The following is a 24,557-nucleotide window of genomic DNA, read 5'->3' on the forward strand; positions in this document are numbered from 1 at the left end:
CATTCAAAGCACAATTCAAAGTGACAGGAAATACTAGAAGTTACACGTGAATTTATCTAAAAGATGACAATTATGGTTATGAAAATGAAGGTGTGGATCTGATTTATAAAGGTAAATGCATGAACACATGATTTGTGTGAGCGTTTCAAGTGACACCTAAGGCTGTACACTGCTCGCAGGGTAAAATACTCTGCCACCTCAAATTCATGGCTTCTGATAGATAAGCTAACATGGATGCCTTTTATATATACAAAACTGCTTTCTTCAATCTATTTTTAAGTAATACAAATATTTACAAGCTGAATTTGCTAAATTAAGTGATATCTCTACAAATATACAGACCATCAAATTTTATGACAAAGCACATTTATTTTCGAAGTTATTGTGTTTTGCAGAGTTCACCATTATATACATTTGGCTTTTATTCTTCCAATCCACCACCAAATTATAATCCAATTTATGTATAGTACAATATCAAAATGTAAATCTCCAAACCAGCCGCAGCACATTCATTCCACTAGAGACAATTAAATTCCTTACCTTTCAAGAGCTGCAAATGTACCTCAGCTAGCCAAACTGATTAATGCCAACAAGTAAGTATTTTAACAAACTACCAAGCCACCAGGGCCCTATGAAGCATTTAAAGCTCATCTCCATGACTTTGCTTATTTCATCAGACTTTTGCTATATGTCAGCACTAATTTGTGCTGTGTATGGATTGGAATTGAAAAGAAAAATATAGTTTATGCAGAAAATCTTTTATTGATGGAAGATCTGCATGCCATATTAGTTTCAACTCACCAATTAAAGACATAAAATACAAAATAAAACCTACTAAAATCAAGCAGGTCAGAGTCCTAAATAAAGAACCTTTAAATCCTCCTCTAATAACGTTACCTGCTTCCAATTCTTCCCTTAACAACTTCCTTTCTTAAAATCAGAGGGATAAAGGCTAAACGTTCTGTAACTTATTTATGAAAAACCTCACTCCAAAATGAACTTTTCCCCCATCTTGTCTTTATGATCAGTTTTGAGATTTTTTTCTATCACATTATAGTCTTCCCATGATTGCTTTACTGAACTGTTAACAGCAATGCTGGAATAATCACTAGGGCAATGAACTTAACCTATCCTTATAATTAAAATGAAAAGAAAAAATCACTTTGAGCAAAAGTGCAGGACAGTTCAAGACCACACTGAATATTCTGCTGGAAACCCTGTCCTACGGACACAATTAATCTATATCTTTAAAATGTAATTGAGTAAAATTGCCACTTCAGTGCCATCATCCTGATCGCTCTAAAGAAAGGCAGTTAACTGCTAAATAGTTGCTTTTCAGACAATGAATCAGGAAATCTTAACACTTAATAAGTTATGATCATTTACCTATTAAACAGAAACTGAAGAAGAAAAACAATATGATCCTGCAACAATGAGACTTAAGAGTTTGAAACTTTAATAGTTTCAAATCAAATTAAAGGTGTTAGAGGATGTAAAACATCTTTATAAGGGGTCCAAAATTATCACGATAGGGATCTCCATCAGAATCGCTCTAGCATAAATGCCAAAGTTTTAGTAGCAGTTGAATAACATTATCTTTCTAAATCACTGAATTACCACCTTATTTTTTGACTAGTACTCCAATAGAGAAATTAGATCTTTCCCGCCTTTTATTACCTTGTTGTTATTAGTACCACTTAACAAGCTTTTATGAAGAAATAATATATAATAGAGTTTTAGCAGGTTTTTAGACCCATTTTTTCTTTTTTCTTTTTGTAAAAGAGGAATGCAATTATCATGTATCCCTATCTTCTCCTTTCTTTTTATCAAAGTAAAAATATTTCATTTTAAAGAAAAAAAATAGTTCTCCTTTGATGCCTTTTTAATAAACTGTTTGGATTTAAAGGGAAAACATACTTAAAAGAATTACAGAACGGGCAGCAGAGTGTTTCTTTTTATATACAAAACAAACAAACAAACAAACAATCTTTGCTTCACATGGATAATTTGCACATGCAAGAACAGTCAGATGCCTATGTGCCATTACCTCTTTCAGTAATGATTACTTTTGCATATACCTGTAATCTCCTTAGATTCTCATATAGCATTATGGGCTACCGTGTCTCATACAGAGATTTTACAAGGGCCTCCTGAAATAAGATGTATACTAATATATTTCATGTAGCTTTAATCCCCTCAAAAAACATCTTCCCATTACAAGTTAAACAGCTGAAAAGATTGAGGCAACAGATGGCTGGCATGGGGCATGTAGCAAACAGCTGATGTCTTGAAAAAAACCCTTGCACCATGTATCAAGGATCTTAAACTGATTTTTTTTTGTCACAACTACAGCATCAAATTAATGAAGCAGTTTTTTTTTTTTTAAGAGAGAAAAATGAATAGATACTAGTGAGAGGTATGCTCACTGTTCCTTTGCAAAGCAATGGAGAATTGGCAAGCTGGGTATGGTAGAAAAAAAGGTGGCAGAGAAACAATCACCACACTCTCAGAAGTACTATATTATTATATTAACTACTGGTAAATTCCATCAGATTCATTCAGGTTGCAGGATGTGTCTTTGTTGTTGTTGTTAGTTTTGTTTTCTTTTGGTTTTATTCTTGCAAAAGATAAATATGGACTTAAGATCAATTCTCAGTTCCTGGTACAGCAATACATTCCCTGTGAGATCTTGATGAAGTTAACTGTTTTTCATTTTTTTTCTAATGCCAAAAGGAAGAATACATGGAATTCTGACCACAAAAAAGTACTTAGTGCCGCTATCACATGAAACATAGTAAAATATCTCATTTCTAAACTCTAATGAAGGAGAAAATAATTGTTTCCAGAATACATTGTGAACACCCGGTATCCTCCAATTTTTGGACCTTGCCAAAAAAATCAAAGATGTTACATGGTGAATAATTTGGCAGTTACACAGTGCAATGGCTATTCAAATAACTCTCAAATTTCCATTTGGTCTGCTACTGAGTATTTAGAATATGGTATCTAAGTGATTTGAAGACATTTATTTGAAGAATGTCGACTCTATTTATCTAATATGAAATGAATCAACATTCCATTTTCAAATTGTATTCTCCAGTATTTCAGAGACTCTCAAAGGAAATTCTGCCTGATAATAAGGAATTTAGAAAAAGCTAAGATGTATTTAATTCACTTTCTAATTTACTGGACAAACCATCCTTCTGCATCTTCTTCCAAATTTGGTTTTGCAAAATAACTATTGAAGTCATTGGATTTACATTACAGATCTGTCTAGTGCATAAGCACAGAATAAGCAGAGAGTTAAATACTGGAAGAAAAACAGAAACAAAGAAAAACACAGTCAAAACATTAACTTGAACAGCAACTTTCAATCATCAGTTAATGAAAAACAGAATACACAAAATAATATTTGACTTTTGCCATTAATAATTTATTCCTTGTCTGGCCTAATCTGCTTGGGCATTTCAGCAAAGTGTTTTTGATAAAAAAAGTGAACAAATATTTATATAAGAAATCCTTATTCAGACAAACATTGGGAACAGAAAGAAAAAGATTATAAGCTAAAACAAACATCACATTGTATCTATGCACTTAATGTCATAGTGACTAAATTTTAATTGGGGATAGCACAACTTTGAATAACTGAGTAAGTATAATTAAGAGTATTCTACTTCAAAGTAGAAAATTATGCTGGGTGGTGATAATACCTGTAACCCTACTGACCTTTAGAGAGTAATTACTTTCAAAGATGATGAGGGCAATTTAGTTTGGGTGAAATTAAATTCAAGCTAAAAAACTGACAAAATATAATAGGTTTTAGAATAAACCAGTTTATACTTCAGAGTCTTAGAAAAGAAAATAAGATGACAATCTCTCATGTACTGACTTTATCTAATTGTCATCTTTGTCCTTTTTGTGTTTCATCTTAGCCTTTTCAGAGCTCTTTCACTCCTAGAACCACAAGCAGCACTGGTGTCTGGAAATGCACCTTACAAAACTATACATATTTTAGGAGTTTCCAACAACCAGGATTATTTCCATGTTTACTTTCTCAAGATTGCCTATGGATCCATGTCAATATAGACCGCAGGAATATTTTAAATTAGGTATCTTCCAGACCAGTAATGCATGCAAAAACTTCTCGTCATTGAAATATTTTGATATTCTCTACATCACTTGAAGTCATTATCAAAATAACCAAACTTTTCAGGAGTTGCAATGCAAACGCAATGCAAAATTACTTTTTTATTGAGGACTACCTCATATATATTACCAAACTAGAATTTAAAAGCTGTATAACAGGATGTCATAGCAGCAACACCAGCAGTCAAATATGCTGGCACAGATCAAAGATAACCCTGCCTTTTTTCTGTCAATTGTCCATAAATACTAAATCCACAGAAAGAAACCTATATTGAAACTAACAGTCTTTCAGACTAAAAATAGCCAAAATATCAAATAAATTGTTATTTATATTTTATAATGCTCATTTTTTAAATTCACTGGTCTGACAGCTATAATCAATCAGTTTCAACTGAAATCTCTACATGTCTTTGTAAGATTTTATAATGATTCACAATAAACTGAACTGAATGAATCATTAAACAGCTATTAGCTTTTCCTTTATATAGGATATTAATTGTGGTTAAAGATCATTTAGAGCACAGTTACTGGTCTATGTATATAAATTAAATGGAAAGAACAGAAAAATTGACAGCCTAATGGATATGTAATAGCTGCAGAGATAACCATGGGAGATCTTAAAGCATTCTTATAAAAGTCTCTTAATACTGCTGATTATCTTAGTCATGCAGAGACAGGAAGCTCAACCCCTAGAAAGACAACAGGGTTGGGCACAAGCACCTAGTGGGTTTACAGTGTGTTGGACACAATTTCTTGATTTCTTGAGACAGGTGATCCACGAGAAACCAGAAAACATGCTGCTCCGCTGGACTGGGTACTTGTAAATAATAAAATAAAATAAAATAAAATAAAATAAAATAAAATAAAATAAAATAAAATAAAATAAAATAAAATAAAATAAAATAAAATAAAATAAAATAAAATAAAATAAAATAACATAAAATAACTAGTCAAAGATCTGAAAGTCAATGGCAAACCTCAAAAGTCCTCAAAAGTAGGAATAAAGCATTTAAAATCATGATAGAAATGAATAAGGAAAATAAAATTACATCTCTGGACTTTAGGATGGCAGATTTTGGCTTTTTTCAGTGGTCTTCTAGACAGGATCCTGTGAGAGAGTGTGTTTGAAAAGCACCAGAATCAACCAATGCACTGAAAGCTGAGCAGGCCTGATAGAAGGCCAGCATGGAGTAGCAGGGAACTCCTGACTGAGCTTGAAGACAACAGATAGACCACTGAAGGCAGATGCAGGGATGGACTAGCTAAGACAAATATAGAAGTGTGCTGAAGTGTGCACAGATAAAGTTAGAAAAGCCAAAGCTCAAATGAAGCTGGAACTAGCAATAAATGTTAAGGTCAACATGAAATGTTTCTAGAAGTACACTATCAACAGAAGACAGGCTAAATAAAATGTGCCTTCCACCTCCTGCCCCACCCCTTGCCTGCTCAGTGGAATAGGAAACCCAGTGACAAAGGACATGGAAAACATTGAGCTAACCAATTGATTTTTCCCCTCTGTTTTTATGGGTAAGTTTTGTCTGCTGAAGGCCTCACACCTTCCTCAACCTGCTAGCAGGGTCTGTGGGAATGTTGCTATATCCCGAGTAGAGTTAAGGAGTACTTAGGCCAGTTGGACACATACAAGCAGACTGGATCAGACAGGCTGAGGGTGCTGAGGGAGCTGGCCAATGCCTTTGGAAATCTGTTCTCCATAACCTTAGAAAAGTGATGGAGATTGGGGAAAGCTCATGATGAATGGAAATAGGCAAATATCACATTATCTTCAAATAGGACAAGAATCATAGAATCATTACGGTTGGAAAAGACCTTTGAGACCACCGAGTCCAGCTGGAAGCCCCTCAACATTGTACCTGTTAAATTATGTCCCTAAGTGCCTCATCTACACGTTTCTTGAACACTGCCAATGACGGTGATTCCACTACTTCCCTGGGCACCCTGTTCCACTTGCTTGACTACTCTTTCCGTGTAGAATTTTTTTTTCCTAATATCCAACCTGAACCCACTGGACCAGTAGAAGCTGGGAATCTACAGACTAGTTAAGCCAACTTCAGCCCCTGGGGATGTCATGGAGCAAATCCTCTTCAAAACTCTCATGAAGGATAAGAAGGTGCCTGGAAACAGCCAGAGTAGATTTACCAAGTCAAACATGCTTGACCAATCATTGTGTGCTGTAATAGAGAAAGCAAAATAGCCAGCTGGTAAAATCCAGTCCACATGGGACAAGCGGACAATAAGATGAGTGTAAAGTTGTCTGACTATTGGGCTCAAAGTCTGGTGATCTTCAGCCCAACTGGTAAATAACTATTAGTAGCATCCCTCAGGTCCAATAATGTTCAATGCCTTTAAAATGACACCGAACTGGGGCAACAGTCAATACACTGGAGGGTAAGACTGCTATTCAGAGAGGTCCCTAAGGCTGGAAGAATATGCTAACAGAAACTTAGTGAAGATCAACAAAGATAAATGCAAAATCCTGCATGTGACAGTCCAAATTAGAAGCCAGAAGACTGGCAGCGGCTCTGCAGAAAGTGACCTGGGAGTTCTCACAGACAAGCTGGAAAAAAGCCAGGAGCATATCCTTGCAGCAAAAGCTGCCAGCTGCATAATGGTCTGTATTGGCGGGAGCACAGTGTGAAAATGTTGCAGTTTGAAAGCCGTAGTGGTAGTGGTGGGTGGGGGAAAAGGAGATACCAAATCAGTATTGGATTCACAAACAGTCTGTGGACTGTAGGTCCAATCGCCTTCCTAGGAGTGAATCGAGTTCCCAAATAGTGTGATCAACTATAAGCTCGACTCTGGCAGTATTGGATTCACGAACAGTCTGTCAACTGCACGTCCGATCGCCTCCCCCCAAAAAAGTAGTCGAGTTCACAAACAGTATGATTTATCCAAATGCAACGTTTACAAAGGAGGTTTCAGATGTCAGTACAGGAAGTTCTCTACTAGAGCGCGGGGTTTTAGCTAGCTCTGATGTACAAATGTGCAATCATCACTCACCCCAGAAGATGGGAGAGGGCTCTCAGTCTCGAGTCTCCTCAGGCGGCATCCTGACGCAAGGGGAGGAAAGGGGGATCAGCGCACCAACTGATCCAGAATTTAGGATTCATTCTTCCCTCTCACTTCTTAGTCTCCTCAGGCAGCGTCCCAGCATGAGGGGAGGGAAGGGGGCTCAGCCTGTCGACTGATCCCAGGAGTTACAATGGTTTCTTCCTCCCCCACCTTTTCATCCTTAGTTCACCTTTTATACTTTTCTTTGTATTCAGGTGGAGCTTGAGTGACTAGAGTCATACTTAATATTGTTATTGATTGGTGAAAAAGTTTCTCGCTTTCATTTAAAGGTACAGTCAATTGAAAATCTAGAGCACATGCTCAGTGAGGGGTGGTCGTACCTCAGAGGCGGGTAACTTTTGGGATGGAGCTGTGGTTTTCACATTATAATGAGCAAAGTTCATGCAAAGTTCATCTGAAAGGAGTGATTTGCCACCTTTGCTGGCTCAGCACCAGACTTGTTATCGTATATCTCCCATTAGACAGTCACTGTGAGGTTTATCAGCAGCTCAGCACAGGGAGTGCAACAGAGTTTGGCCGCGGTGTCTTCATCCTGCGCCATCCTCCGTTACTCCCCTTTGCAGCTGCCAGGAGGGCAGGTTGTGCTGCCCAGGAACCGTGGAGGAGCAGAGTCCGTGCGCATCAGCCATCCTGGAAGTGGCAACTGTGTAGCACCCCAAGCAGACCTCTGTAATGTCAAAACTTCTGTTAGGCCTTAGCTTTCCTCTCAGTTCCCGCTTTCAAACAATTCTTCCACAAATACTTCTTCCACACACAGTTAACAGATCTAGGGAAGTGATTTCTCCCCTCTGTTCAGTCCTTGTAAAACTGCTATCTAAAGTATTGTGTCTAGTTTTGGACTATTCATTACAAAAAGTATATATAGAAACGAGCTCTGCAGTGGGCCACCAAAATATTCAGCTAGTTAGAGTACATGAGGGGAGGCTGGAAGAACTGGGTGTGTTCAACCTCAGAGAAGACTGACGAGAGACATAATCTGTCTGCAGCTACCCAGTGGAAAGGTGTACAAAACATTAAGCCAGCTCTTCTCAGAGGTGCACAGTAGAAGGATGAGAGGCAGCAGAAGCCCTGTTAGATTCTCATTTATGTTTAAGCTGCTTGGGACTATGTAAAAAATAGCTTAGGAAATAGCTTAACTCCTTAGCTTATAGGAGATATTTCTTCACAGTATAGATGCCTGGCTCACTTAGTCGTTATATCATTTGGATTATTACAGGCAGCTTTAAGGAATTTCTGCATTTCACTCCATTGACTTAATTATAAAATACTGCTAAAGTACTGTTTGGTTTCCTTGTTTTTGTTTTTTTTTTGGCAAAGATACATTATATTTTAATATTTCCCATAGAAGAGACATACTTTCTTTTTCCCAGTTATGTGTAGAAGTCTGCAGTGTCTCATTATTATTTCAGCAAAACTATATATCAGTACTTTGTTTGAGGCACAATGGTCTTTTGGCAAAACTTCTCTCAGCCAGTGTTTTTAATTTCAATTTCTCTGGGGACTTCAAAAAATCCTGTAAAAACAAATTCTCCTGTGGAAAATATCAGCGGAACAACTTTGTAAAACAATATTCTCCTTTATAGTTGTTCCCCCAGAAAACTCCTGCTTAATTTAAAAGTGTTTGACTTCTCAGAATTATTCATTGGTTTTCATCATAAAAATCTTTGAAGATAATATGCTTTAGCTACTATTAAAAGGAAATGGCCTTTACAATGAGAAATTCATATGCTTCCTCATGTTTTGATATGGAAAACAGATAGTTCAAATTATTTTCAATACATGTCTGTGTTATAGAGTTTAATATAATCACTACCTACATTCCCACTGACTACAGAAATGTTAATTATTTGTCTACAGTTCACATGATCTTTTGAGTATAAATTATCACAGCTTTCGAGTTGTTCAATACAGATTGTTCAAAGGAATGATATAGAATATTTCTCTCTATTGGAAAATGAGATGATTATTCAAGTTAACATTCTCATACAGAGTCTTTTCTATAGCATGTTTGAAAACCACACAGGTCATAAGGAAGCCTGTAGAGGAAGGCAGAAGAGAAATAAATATGCACTCTTAGAATATTCTAGACGAAAAGAAATAAATTTGGATCTGTGTCATCACATACAAGTGTAAGCGAGTCCTCATCATAGCTAGAACTATCTTTGATGAAAGAATTTAAGTTTTATTTCCGAATGAACGAAAGGCTAAATTACTAGCATATACTGAGCAATTGTAGCCTTATGATCACTTTAAAAAGTTAAGAATATATGTTGCATGTAGTAAAGGTGCTGTTTTTCTATTAAGATACTTTAATTCAAGCAATAATGAAAAAAATAAGCAGTTATTAAAAAAATAACTCAGATATTGGCTTATCTTTATACATTTCCTGCAAAACACTATAGCCCAGAGATCTAGCAAAACTATATGTAGCAAGCTTCATCATTTCAGTACGTCCATATTCTGTCCTTTATCTGAATGCTGGCTTGGTGTACTGCATATCATGAAATTCACTTTGCTAATAGAAAATACAAGGAGTTTCTGGATTCCATAAGCAATACATTCAACTATAGGTCTGAAATGTAGGATAATTAAACTAGAAACTACGTAGTATTCAAATATACAGAAATACTCAATCTATGCACCCCAAATTATTTATAAAAAAAAGAAAATGCTGTCTTTTCTTTATATCCTCAGCTGTGAAATAAATGTAACTAAGAACACACCATGTTTGGTCTTCAGAGCTAAGCCACCAACAGTTCATAAAAATGACGATAATAGTTTCAGTAGAGAATTAATTTGATCCATTCTGTATGGTCCTTGAACCTTAATCTAAAATGATTACACAAATATTTTATCTTACACTGATCTTATTCACACACTATGCAGTCAGCTGCCTAATAAAATGAATGATGTTAGGAGCTTACAGTACAGCTACCAACAAATACTCCCTCTGTCTTCTTTTTCCATTTTCTAGAAGACTATACTGTGAGGAACAGGATAGTATGATTTATCAAAGCCAGCAAAATTAAGTCTTCCTTTTCCATGAATCTGCAGCAAACCACAGATCTCTTTTTATATATCTAAAAAGACATTTTACATAAGCTTTAATTGTGGAGAATTCTACTAAAAATGCCCTATCTACTCACACATCCTAGACATGTTTGAAAAGAATAATCAAAGCCATTAAAATCCTATAATAAAATCCTGACAAAATATATGAAAACAAGCTTATTGTTATCATATGCCATATGGAGAAATTATGATATTGTCCTGCAGTGTGTACACCGTTTTAGGCTGCATACCACTAAATATACTACTTCAGTAACATTTGATCAATTCTGGGTTCCTTATCTCTCTTTTTTAAATAGCAATATACTTACCAAGAGAGTAAATATAGCAGTACAACTTAATGTGAAATGACCAACATTAGATCTCACTGGCATTATGGTATTTTTCTTCTCCATTCTATTTCTAAAGGCTCTGGTAGATTCTGTTCCTGCCAATTCTTTGAACAACAAATGATTCATAGCCCACAAATGTCCACTCAAGAAAAACAATAGTTTTATCTTTTCCCCTTACTTTTCCCACCTTCCTTTTTATGAAATGAAATGGATTTCCCTCTTTAAAGTGCAGTTATTGGTGCCATGAACCGCTCTATGTAGATAAAGCTGATAAAGCCTTCAATATTTATCCCAAGAGTGATGTTACATTAGTTTGATGTCCTTCTAATTATGAAGGTCATCCTACATAACAACTCATTTATTCTCTTACATTTTGTATTTTTTTAAAAACTTTCAAACTTTTTGAAAGGTTACTATACTTCAAATGGAAGAGTCTAGGAACTGTTGAGACCATGGCCATCATGAAGAATATATGAACTAATAACTGGAAGATTATGTACACAGATGAACAAGATCGTAATCTGGACTTACATCTTCATGAAATGTGGGGAATCAGCTTGAGAAATAAAGTGGTCGAGACTTGTTGATCAGCAATACCTAAAATCCAAGAAAATATTCCAAAGTGGCAGCTTTGCTTGCTCAATATCTACTTTTCCTTGTGAAAAACAGTTAAAAACAATTCTGATAAGCATATTAGAATTTTATTTCAAATTAAATTATTTTTATCCACAAACATGACTATGTTTGTAACATATTTCAGATGAATGCATTTTTAAGAACCGATTACTCAGTTGTTCAGGAAGCTTTCAATAGCCTTCAATTTTGCTTTCAATTTTGCCCTAACTGTTTGAATAATGTAACACAAAAGCAACTTTGCTGTCCTCCCAGATGTTTCCCATCAGTGTAGTTAGTACTGACCGGGACACCTGGTGCTATGGATAGAGTACAGTTAGACTCAATATCATTTCAGCATGCCAATCTCCCTAAGTTTCTAAAAGTTGAGATCAGATTTTGTCTGACCTTTGTGATTGACTTCCCTGCTATAAAAGCTGATAGATGTTATGAACTAAGTCCTGGTGCAGCCATCACAGCTCTGTAACTAAGTTCTAATCCTTTTAGGCTAAGGAGGAAATTTCTGGTTGTTGGTCAAAGTACTGTGTGCTCAAGGTAAACAGGAAAGGCTTACTTGCCTTATAGCACATTATCAGTTAAAGGAAATAGTAAACTATAGACCAAAGGATAGATAAAATATACTTCTTCCTTGGACATTTGCTTTGGCTTGTTTAAATGTTTCCTACTTTTGCAAATTCTAGGATTGGGTGCCTATTCTAGGCAGATTTGCCTGTTCCCTAGGGATGTATCTTAGCCATAACCTTGTGCTGTACTGGAAGGAGACTCAAACATGCATCACTTACGAATTGACTACCAAGATTGCAATGTCAAGGCTTCCACCAGCAAATGTCAGTATGGATGACTTAACACTCAGAGCTCAAATTGCACTTCAGAGCAGAAAAAAAAATGTCATTTTAATACTGATTAGGTGTCTATTTATAAGCTTGAGAGTAGATCACATTACTAACATTAGACTGGGTATGATAACAGGAAAAGCATATTTGAGGATACAGTGCTCAGAAATCACAGATTATAAACTTGCAGTTGCTCCAACTTTTTATTTTTTTTGAAAAAAAAAATTTGGGGGGTGTTTGGGCTGTTTTTTGTATCAATTTCAGTCATTAATTTTCTCTTTCCTATAGACTATGCCTCCATATAGTATTTGCAGTACAGAAAATGTGCTAAGTATATATCTGCTTCATGCTAATAACAAAATTCTGTTTTCTTTATCAGAATGTCCATGAAACATGGTGCAGGGTGGTGAGACTGGTAGAGAAAAGTACAGCTCAGAGAATTAGCGCCTTCATTTGCACCCATGTAAATACACATTAACTTTTGAGGCAAAAGATGTGAAATAGCCATAAGCCAGACCAGATTTACATGGAAAACCAGGCCAGATATTTATTGCCAAAAATCTGTAAGGATGTGGATTCCAGTAAATTTTAAAATCAAGGCTGTTCCCATTGCACATTATTTATAGGGTGATGATCAACTGTATATATGTGCATGAGGATGCAAACATAAAATTCCCACCTTGTTTGTCTTTTTCTCAGTGCAACTGCTGTCTCATCAGTTTTTTTTTTTTTTTTTTTTTTTTTGAACTTTCTTCTCTTTTGGCAGGAAGAGTCTTACTCCAGGGTAATGGAGTAAGCAGTTGAGGTTAGTGGGCTGTACTATGCAAAGCTTGAGCTTGGCACAAAAACCATTGCGAAAGCACACAGACAAAAGATGATGAGGGGACCACTTTCTTGTTACAAGTGACACAAAGTGAGAGCTTATAAAGTGCAAAACAAGCTGCTCATATAAAATACATTTCAATAAAATGTTTCCTTGGAAGTGCAACTTATACATAAATATGTAGAAAAAAAACTTTAATTGCATTTCAAAAATTAGTAGTGGTTGTTTACCTTATTCACAGTGACTAATCACCTATTGCCAAGCAGCTGTTTCAATGCTATTGTACATATTACATTCACTACAGAACACACCATGCTTTTCCTCCTGTATTTTGCAGAAAATTAGTGTTCCTCTGTTGAACATTTGTCAAATTATGCTAGCATTACCGAGAGCATATTCTTTCATTTTGTCACTGAATTTGCAGTTTTGCTTTGCAACACTGCTCAAAGTGATATGGAAGTTGATAAAAAATGTTAAACATGTAGAAATTACACCAGATGTAAACAGGTATGCTACAAGGTGAGGAAGTAAACTTTAAAAACGTAACAATGAGGTAAGCATATTTTAATTTTGTCTATTTTTGTCTGTATTGTCTATTTTTTTATACTCTTTGCTTATTCAGAAGTGCAGAAATATTCCAGAATTAAAATATAGCATTTTGAAACGCCAGAAGTTTTTCATTACAGTGATCTGATTCACAGAATTTCTAGCAACACATTTCCCTAGAGGAGATCATTGCAGAAATAAACTCATTTAAAATTCACAGAAAAAATCAGATCATATAATCAAGAACAACCGTTCCTGACTTTATTAGGAAATATTTTATTATTTCTAGAATAAATACACAAGTCCTCCTAAATAATCCCTTCTCTTACATTTTAAAAGATTCAAACAAACCATAAAATATTACAGTGAAATCTTGTAAACAGAGTGGTGTCATTGTACAACAATACAATACAAATTACACCAGTAAGATGACCTAGCAATCACACAAGAAATTAGAACTCATTATTGTGACAGCAATTCAGCATAATGGACATGCAGTTGAAGGGTAAATTATGTAGTAATGAAAACAGAAAAATAAAGAAACTTTTTGCTTCTCTTGTGAAGTCAGGAGAGTAAGAACAAGAAACAAATAATATGTTCATTAAGTACAAAAGAACATACACAGTATGGCTCTCAAACTAAAGTGATTGGTACAAGGATGGAGTATGTAGAAAAAAATGCCAACGCAGTATTTATCTGTAAGAGACAAGCAGTTGACAGAGGATCAGATGACTAATGCAAGGATTCATAAAGGCTATCCAGAAAGCTCCACTTAAAGACAGGATTAGGCATTGTATTACAAATGAGTACTATCAGTTCCAAAGTGGCAGGTGGACTGAGACTTTTTTTTTCCCCACTCCCTGCTACCACAGGTTTTTTATCATATAAATCAACTTCACTGAGTGCTAGCTAAAAGTCAAGAATGATGCTTTCAAAACGTAGCTGTTAGGACAAGGCAAAGATCAAGGACAAGGATCACTCATTAAGAAGGTGAACAGAAGCGTATTCAAGATCTAAATGTTTCAGTGATTAAAATAACTGTCTTTGATCATGGCTAACACAAGACCTTATTTAATTCCACTGCCATTTTTTTCCGTGCTCACATGTCAAACTATTAAACTTTATGAATCCATCTGAGAAACTATAAGCCCTCCAATGCACAAGCAAATTCTCCAACTACTTTCCATCATTACGTAAACATTCACCTAAGCAGAATTTTGAACAACTCTTTCTTTATCTCACTGTTATTTTGTGAACACAAGCTAAGATTTCATCTGAGTGGTTTTAAGATTTACTAATGTTTGGCTGATTTGGATTCTTAATATTTCAAGTACACACATGTGGATTTATCCTCGGTCTTTATTTGAGTCTTCATTCCTCAGTGGAGGATAATTACAGCTGTGTGCTAAAGCAAACTAGTTATTTAGGGCTACACTTCAGGTTATGAGAGGGTAGCTTGAATACAGACAGGCTGAGATGAATTTTATTTTGACTATGTTTTTGTACTTGTACATACACACTTAGAAATTGTCTCATGAACTGAGATACCAGAAGAAAAAAGATTTAGTCCTATTCCTTACCCACTTATGAATAAATTGAACATTACTGAACATATTTTCTCCCTGCTGAATAGAACTTATACACTGAGCTTTAAATAAGAGCCTTAGGTTTTGTACAATTCACTTACACAACAGCACAGTGACAAAAGACAACACTATGAAAGACTTATCCAGCTCCCCAGACCCTTCTTTCAAGAACGCTGTGATGGGTAATAAAATAAAAGGAAGAATGCAAAGAGAAATGGTGATGCTGTTGCTCAAATCAAGTACTTATTCCCAGAGTCACTATCCATGCAATTATGCTCAGCATACGAACTGATATCACAGGAATAAGAACAGCAGAAAGATACCTTTTGATAGCACCTGATTACGAGAAAAAAAAAAGTTTTTGCATGTCTTAATATGATGGGGAGCCAAGGGCTTTTGGACATATTCCAGTTCCATAACACCACCAAAAATTCCTCTAGCAATATAATATTAATGAGGCACACTCTAATAATAAACAACAATATAACAAATTAATTGAATCTCTTCCCTTTTGTTTTTGTTTTTGTTTTACTAACACAGACACTGTCTTCATAATCATTCCTGTCACAGCCCAAATAGCTAGGTATTGCCGATAAATCTTGTACTTTAGGTTGCTTTGTTTTTTTTTTTTCCTCATCCTTCCAATATATCTGACAAAAATAAGTGAAAACATCCTAAAATAAGAGGGGCATGGGAACCATGGAAAACCTCACTATGCTTAGGAATTCGACAATCCCAAATATACACATGCATATATATATATACACACACACATATGCACACTTTTTCCCCCCCGCCGAAGAATATAATGAAATATGTGGGATTTTTAGAAGCACTTAGTATACTCTTGGGAAGTAGTACAAAGACTTCTACATGCATACTTTAAGTATGAAGAAATTGAATAAGAAAGATATAACGGAGCAAATTATTCAGTTTTAATCCTTAAAATCAGTTTTATAATAATACTTTCTTTTATTGTTTAGATTATTTTCTACTACCCCAGAAACCAGAACATTGAACTAAGTTCTTTAGGAGCACCAACAGCCAACAATAAAGTTGAGACCTCCTTAATCCTGACATAATACCTTGTTAATAGGACCATAGTTCTCATTAAATTTTCCAATGGTGAACAGCAGTTTAATATTCTGAAAAAGAATTGTTTCTCTGATGTATCATCCATTACAATCATCGTACTTTTAGCAAAGAAAACAACCAAAATAATTTAATAGCAGACAATCTAATAAAATAAAATAAAATAAAATAAAGCACATTATCATTCTGAAGACGGAGTATCCCTGCATCTCTAACACTGCTACCCTGTGTGTGTTCAATTTTTATGCAGAACTTCAAACAGACTAAACCTTCCCCAAAAACCTAATTTTAGATAAACTATGTAAACCAGGAAAGAGACATAAAAAACTATTTGACTTGCTACATCATTAATTACACTGGGCCACCCTTACTAAACAATGCATATGTTCTTTTATTTATAAGACTATATCCTCAAAGATTAAGACTAACTTCATATAGTGAGTTATGCCCACTGTTGATTTTACCAAAAATATCTTAGACATTTGCATCATTTGCATGTCACTTCCTCACAGGCTTACAGATAAACTCCCAAGCATTAAACAATTTTTCATTAGCAACCTATTATATTTCTGCTATTTACTTCTGAAATGCTAACATAAGCACTGATTAAGTTTGAAACAGAACTAACAGTATTTTTTTTTGTTTAGTTTTGTTTGTTTGTTGCTGTTGTTGTTGTATCTTGACCTCTCGGTCAGTAATTTAAAGACAGTATTAGAGTCTCTTTGCAGTTACAGCTTTAAATAGTACATTTCTGTTAATTTTCGTGTGGGTTCCTCACCATTTAATATGTCTTTATTTTGCTCTGTATTGTCTAGTCATTTTAATCCTTCCTTCACTGCTTTTGGAATCAGAATGCTAATTCATTGCATGCTACATTCAATTTCCACACAGTTCTGATTTGAAAAAGCTGATATGCATTTCTGTGAGCTCTAAGAGACTTTCATCTACAGTTACAAAATGGGGGTTATTCAACTCTATGCCATGCAGATCTGAAGGGTTACCATGCAAGGGGAAAAAAACAGCTACTTCATCTTGTATTCAGATGTTGCAGAATGTGCCTTCTGTGAAATGTGTGGTCTTCCCTTCCGCTCCTGATAGATCAGGACCCAAGGACTAAAAAGAAACTCCTAAGGACAACAATTTCTAATTTCTGTTTCGAATTTAAGATGGAAGCTAGAGAGTTTTTTGTTCTTCTTTCCTTGCAGATCCATCAAAAAGCTACTTGTAATTTGTCCTTTGTTCATCTTTGTTCTCACATACCTTCAGAAACTACAAGGATTAAAAGGTTAGCTGACAGCAGCCAAAAAAAAAAAAAAAAAAGAGTGAAGGGGATAGTTGCCAAGGTGAATTTAACCTAAAGTGCTGTTAAAAAAGAAATGAGATCCAAGAATAATTTCCATTTTTCCTATCTCTCTTGCTATAGAGAATAGAATTATATGCTCAGTTAAGCCCTCGCAGAAGTCCTTCTGACTATAGGGAGATTGTTATGAATTGTTCACAGCATAATGAAGAATTTATTGGGTTTATATCCTGACAGCAATCATTTTAAACAAAAATAACTAACAATTTGATGTCTGTATAATTAATTTATTCAAACTATACTAATTTATTTTTATTCTTCCTTATCCTGAGCTCGCAGTCAGAAGTGGCTCAATCAGTTTTCCTGTTAAATCACTATAGCCACAGACTGATGGCTTATCCTTGATCAGCTGGTCCATTGAGGTGTCGCTTTCTATGCTACGGGCGAACACCATCAGCTTTAGACATATTAAAAGAATTTTTTTTTTCAGATGATTTTTGCTTGAAGCAGATAGCGCTCAACTCACTCACTGGTTTGCAGTTCAATGGATGCAGAAATCTTTGTGAAGTGAGTGTAACAGCCCCACTGGCTAATATACTTACAGAAATAGAGCCAATTGCAAGAAGTGTCCACTCATGACCTCCCGAAAAGAGAGATAGCAAGGGTGGTGAGGGGCTTATATTCATTCACTGTATGTTGAATTAGACACTCAGTGTTTAATTATTAATTTGAAAACATCTCCCTGAAACCTGCCCCCATCCTCTTCTTTAATAATTTTGTGGTAATATCTTTTTCCCTTATAAGTTTTGTTAAAATAAAATCATATTTTATACATGAAGTGGTCAAATGCAGTGACAATGAGGACTGTGTTAATACATAATTGTATAGGCTTTATTTGGTATAAAGCATACTTGCTCACACAAGCCATATGGTTTTACATAAATTCTCATGTAAACTAGAATTTTTAGACACCAGCGATATGCATATCAGCATCAGCAAAAAACAACAACAACAACAAAAAGCTAATATAGACCAGCTGTATTGCAAAAAACACAGATTATACTGAAGGACAGTACTTGTCTAAAGACAACCTAAGACTAAACTAACTGCAAAGCAGAAGTTAGTTATACTACTCCCAGCAACTGCTAGTGACCCAGCCTAGCTGCTCAATAGCTTAAATACTAGAAGAAAAACAGTAATTTGAAATTTGATATCATCTTTCACTTCAACTGATCCTTTCAGGTGAGAGAAAAATCTACAAAAGCACTGTACCAAAAGATTCTCAGGAAGTACTTTGTGCAGAGACACAAAGTGTTTGCCTGTATCATTCCTCACTGAAGCCTGTTTTATATGTCAGACAGTCATAAAGATGAAACAGTTTATTAGATCAACAGAGCTCAGTTAGGTTCTACTATATCCAGAAGACCCAAGTGTGGTTTCTAGAAAAATTAATTTAGCAATATATTCATTTAGAAGTATTTTATCTTCTCAAAACAATGGAGAGTACTTTAGTAGAAACAGCTAAATTTAAAAAAGATATTTTACTCTGCATACACTAAATTGATGTATTAAGGTGACAGCTGTCACCAAATAGAATGCTGAAATCCTACAATGTGTTGAAAGAGAACTCTTAAGATCTAAAGTACTTTCATTATTAGTAAGATGATGCAAGCCTATTATTCAATTTTATAAAAGGTACCTAGCACCATCTCCAATCTGATAAACATTCAGAATCCAGATTAGGTAGGGAAGCATTTGACAATCCCTTTAGCTTTTAACGGGAAATAGTTATAAAAGAGGGAACTGAAAACCAAAAAGCTATTTAAAATAAATCCTGATGGAGTGGAACAAGATTTCTGTCTTGGTAGAATTGGAATATGAATGGGATGTCAGAGCAGAATGACATTTTTAAAAAGCATTCATTTTAAAATATAGCAAAAGCCTATAACTAGAGGGTAACAGTAGGAACTTGCAAGTCCTTCATGCTTCCCAATGAAATCGGATAAGTATTGTCACAATAGGTAAGATTTCACTGATGGAAGCGGTCTAGAATCAAGAGGAGAAGAAAGGCAAAAAAATAAGACACTTTGAGCTCGAGAAGTCTTATCATAAATAAGAAAAACACAGGTATGTGTCTGTATGTTAAAGAAGACCAAGATTTAAATAGTCCTTAATATTCTGCAGATGTGTGGCTGATACATGTCAAAGAAGTGTAGTGGGTGACCAACTCTTTAGGAAGAGTAAAACACAGTAAAGTTGAGAACTGTGATACTACTCCATATGCAGAGGATCGGAGAAATCCAACACAGAAAATAAATTGCTCCTTGAAATGAGGCACAGCCTTGAGAAAGTGACCTACATAACTTTTTCTCTAACCACATGTTCATATGAGGAAAAAGTGGAAACTCGAGAACAAACTTATTAAAAAATATGGTGATGAGGTGCTTTTTAAAATACTTCATTTAGATGAGATTTATCAAGCAGCAATAAATCATGATGGGTGCCAAGTGTTCACAGATTAACCATAATAAATGAATGGGAAACATAATGCTATTCAGATGCTTTCTTTCCATTCTCCTTGTGTAACTTCGTGGGTTCATGTCCAATCCCACTAATGTAACTTGCAATTTGATGTAAGGTACACACTGCATAATTTATTTTGTGGTAATTTTCCCAAGTCCATTGTCCAGAGTTTGTTATTTAGTTCCATGTATCCATACAATCAACTGATTTTTGCTCTGTATGGATAGTAGGAGCACATTGTTCATACACAGAACATTATAAAAGCATCTATCATAAATTACTTCTTCAATACATTAAGGAAACTGTCTTCCCTTATTTGCTAATTCAAACTATGTCCTATCAAGACAGACACTTGATCTGCAGAGAATGGAGGCTCACAAAATACAGTTTAAGATGATATTCAATATTATTTCAACTCAGATGAATAATGACACATAATTAAAATTCTTATTGGTCAAAAAAAAAAAGGATATTTGTTGCACATTCTTTCCCCTTAACTCTGAGATACCATGGGTGCCCTGCAACTATCAGTCATGTCAACTATGTTGATATCGACTAGGAAAATTAAATAACTACCTTTGTCACACAGTATACTGGTCTACATACTTTATGAAAGCAAAAAAACTTAGACAACACATCAAAGCTACAATGAAATTATCCTTTTATGCAAACTTCCCTTAAAACAGTAACAATGACATCTTCAAAAGCTGCTAATTTATCTTAATCAGATTAAACTGATTTATTTAACCAGATAAAACTCAAGTAACTATTTTTAATTTTCCTCACTACTAAAGTTTTGCAAACTGTAGGGAAATTAACATTGCCAAAAACATTGGCAAAAAATTCAGTTTCAACATTCTAGTGTTGAAAGCCAGTCATGAGGCTTTTTCAAATGAAAATGATTTTACGTTTAGCTTTTTTCCTCATTTGGTTTAACTGAAATAGCTTTTTTCTTCTCATAGCTTTTCTCTTATGTCTTAATTATTATTGCAATTTAACACCAGCTAAATGCACTTTTTTTATCTCAACAACTGAAAATGCCGTCACAGAATGAAGTATTTTCATTGATGGCATTTGGGCTTAGCTTTTAAGTACAGAATCTGAGAAGACAATTTATCCTAAAATGACTCTTCAACAGCAGGGGGAGCTTTTAGCATGTTTAGAATCAAACGACTGTTTGATTCGGGAAAGTATAACTGAGTTGTATTACATACCAGCCTGCACAAAATAGATCTTAGAAAGATTAAACAATTTTTATTGTATTCCCTGAGTATACCTGTATACCTGGTCTATAAGAAAGAAAATAAAATTAATCCATCTGCTTACTAATATCTTTTATCAGTGGCTGTTGATCTCCTGGGCAGAGACAAGAGTTTATATCCCTTTGGCTGCTTCTGTGTTATGGCACTTGTCTCAACTGGATGCATTCTGCACATCAGAAGGACATTTCAATGGTCATAAAGCATTCCAATACCAAGCTTTAATAGGTAAATCTGATCAAAATAAATCTGATTCACAATATAGTCATGATAATTTTCTAGACAACTTCTAAGAAAATCCAAAAAATCAAACATATATTTGTTTTCTTGGTATGTAAAATATTAATATATTCATTAATTACTATCAACTGGCTTTTTCCAGCAACAGTGCGTGACAATGTGCTATTTACTATTAAAAATTTTTTCCTTATATTATTAATATTAGGACATGGTATCAGATACAAAAATTAATACAGAACAAAATCAGAAAGTCAGCTTACATCAATATTTGTAACTTGCACTAATAGTTGCAGTACACCATCCAACAAGCAGGCTAGTAGACTTAAACCTACAAAAGGAGCACTTAACTATTTTTATTTGTTTGTCCCTATTAGAACTATAAGTAAAATTGTGAATGTACAGCCACCGTATTTCAAGCAGGCTATAATTGTGTCTAACTTTTCTCCCTTGTATTTTAGAATGGTAATTACTTTTCCCAGACAATTCCTACTTGTTTCATTTAGACTTCTAGAAAATGACCTGGCTTTATCAGCTTTTTACTTATTTGCATTTCATTTTGTCTTTGAGCAGTAATATATTTGACTGAGCTGCAGCCAGCATTTTCACAAATATTCACAATTTTGTGTTTCTGACTTGAATTATATTTAGGGTGCTGAGCTATTGCTTCATGACATCTAAGTCAATGCTGAAGTGTTTCAAGATTGACACTTAAAAACAGTCAGTTTGAAAAGCCAGTCTGTTTCTTTACAGCTTTAGTTTATGCAAATACAGTTTCATGATTACAAAACAGCTAAACAAATCTCTACGGAATTAACGTCAGAAGACTCTCCTTTAATCAGAAAACCTAAACCAGAAATTCTCACCATTTTTCTAAAACTCTCAGATTTGAGTTCACAGTAGACTTTCATGGCTTCTTCAGTTAACTCCATCACAAAAAAACCATACAGTGCTTCAGGAACAAAATGTAGCTTATTCACATCTTTTCCTAGCATATATGGATTTACATTTGATCCCATGACTGCAAGCCTCTTACCTTCTTAGAGACTTGTTTTTCTGGATACACTTCTAAGATACGCTAAGCCCTTTTACCATACCACTTTGTGTGCTGTATTTCGTAACATCTACTAAAATACTTTCACCTTGCATGCACTTTGATGGCTCTTTGTACATCCTTAAATTCTATTCTTCCTTCAGCTATAGCTTTCATTTCTAACATTTCATCTTCTTCATCCAGCCTTTCTTCTAGTTTTATCCCACTGTAAGTTTTAATTAAGCTTATGTCAGTCTTAACCATGGAGAAAGTACTCCAATTTCCATAGTACGCACATCTACTTTTCTTATTGCAACGGAATATATCCATGCTTATTAATAGCTCACATATTCCTTCAAAGATTGGCAAAATGATTCTGAGAAAGAGCTGTGCTCTAAATATTAAGTATTTTCATTCACTTCACAGCATTAATTTCCATGGTCATTAACACATGAAGAAATTTATACTTCCATATCCTCATAGAGCAGCTGACCTTCTGGTCTTTTTTTTAATATGTAAAATTGTATTAAAATATCAGGTATAGATATTGAACTGAATATACAACTGAATATACACAATCAGGATAATGTTGCTAACAATTCTTAACAGAAAAATAAAACTTTTATGACCTGGCATGCTCCTCAATCATTTCAGGATGTATATCCCAAGCCTCCCTTGTCTTATTTATTCTTTTACATCATTTATCTGTCAGTAATATTTGTTAACATCTTAAATAATAATAGTAATAGTAACAATAATAATAAATATCAATTTTCTTGTATATTACTACAGCCAAGCCATTGGAGTAACACAGAGTGATTAGACAACGACAATAAAGTCAAAGAATTTCTCAAAATGGGTCTTCGTTACATGTCACAGTGATGGGCATGTTATTTAACTTCTTTGACCTCCCAGTGACCACTGTGGAGTAAAAACCCTATTCAGGTTTTAAGATTATCTAAAGGAGAGAATATGCAGGAGAAAAAGTATATGGTGAAGCATTGCTAAACAATCTGGAGCCAAGATCTTCACTAAGCGCAAAGACTATTGGATAAAAGGGAATTTATTTTTTATAAAGTTATAATCATCAATGTCCTAGATTTCACCTGCTTTTACCAGCTTCTTGACCTTTGTCAGGACTTTTGAAGTAAATCACCTAACTAAAGATGTTCTTTAAACTACTATTACGAGAAATCAGTTTGTTCACATATAGGTCTAACAGCTGGGAGTGGATAGACTGAGTAAAGGTCGGCATCGCAGTGCAAGTCAAGTAATACTTTTCTTCTGGTCTGTTTGATGCCTAGTACATTCTCATGTACTGAAGAAAGGCAATAAACACTAGATGAGCCTGAAAAACCTACAGTTTGCATCATGTAACAGGGAAAATCTGTAGCATGCTCACAAGACTAATGTTGACTATTTAGGAGGCCACATATCTAAATTAGATACAACCAGACTAAAAGATACATCCGATACCTTTACTCAAGGACAGTGGAGAAGTATATCAAAATTCAGTCACCAAAAGGTAAAAGTAACAACTGTAAAAACATAGTGGGGGAGAGATTAAGTATTATAGCCAGAGCTTTAAAAATACCTGTTAGAGCCTTAAAGCACAGCAAAGTATTGAAGAACCAATACACAAAAGCATATTTGAACCACCAGACATATAAGAAAACCGAGCTAAACTTTAGTGCAAGTCAAGCAAACCAAGGACATGATGTTGGTTTTCATATCCCATGTGAATGCTCCAGTGACCAAGCTATTTTCTGTACCTCTGAACAGAACTTCACATTCAAGATTAGAAAGGCTCTGTGTGTTTTACTTAGGACTTATGAAATTAATTTAGCAGGTCCAGAAAGAAAAAAAGCAAAAACAAAAAACAAACATACAAACAAAACCTCCCTACCCAAGTAACATTTTAAAAGAATCTGATGTCAGGAAAAGAATATACGTATGTATTCATAAAGCCAACTGTAGCTTTATACTGCTCTTGAAAAGGTGAAATGAAAGATACAGGTTATAACAAAACTATCTTCGATTTGAAGGTACCAAGAA

Source organism: Tinamus guttatus, unplaced genomic scaffold (assembly GCF_059628265.1).
Source record: "Tinamus guttatus ecotype Peru unplaced genomic scaffold, ASM5962826v1 Tinamus_guttatus_pri_ptg000222l, whole genome shotgun sequence".
NCBI classification, from domain to species: domain Eukaryota; kingdom Metazoa; phylum Chordata; class Aves; order Tinamiformes; family Tinamidae; genus Tinamus; species Tinamus guttatus.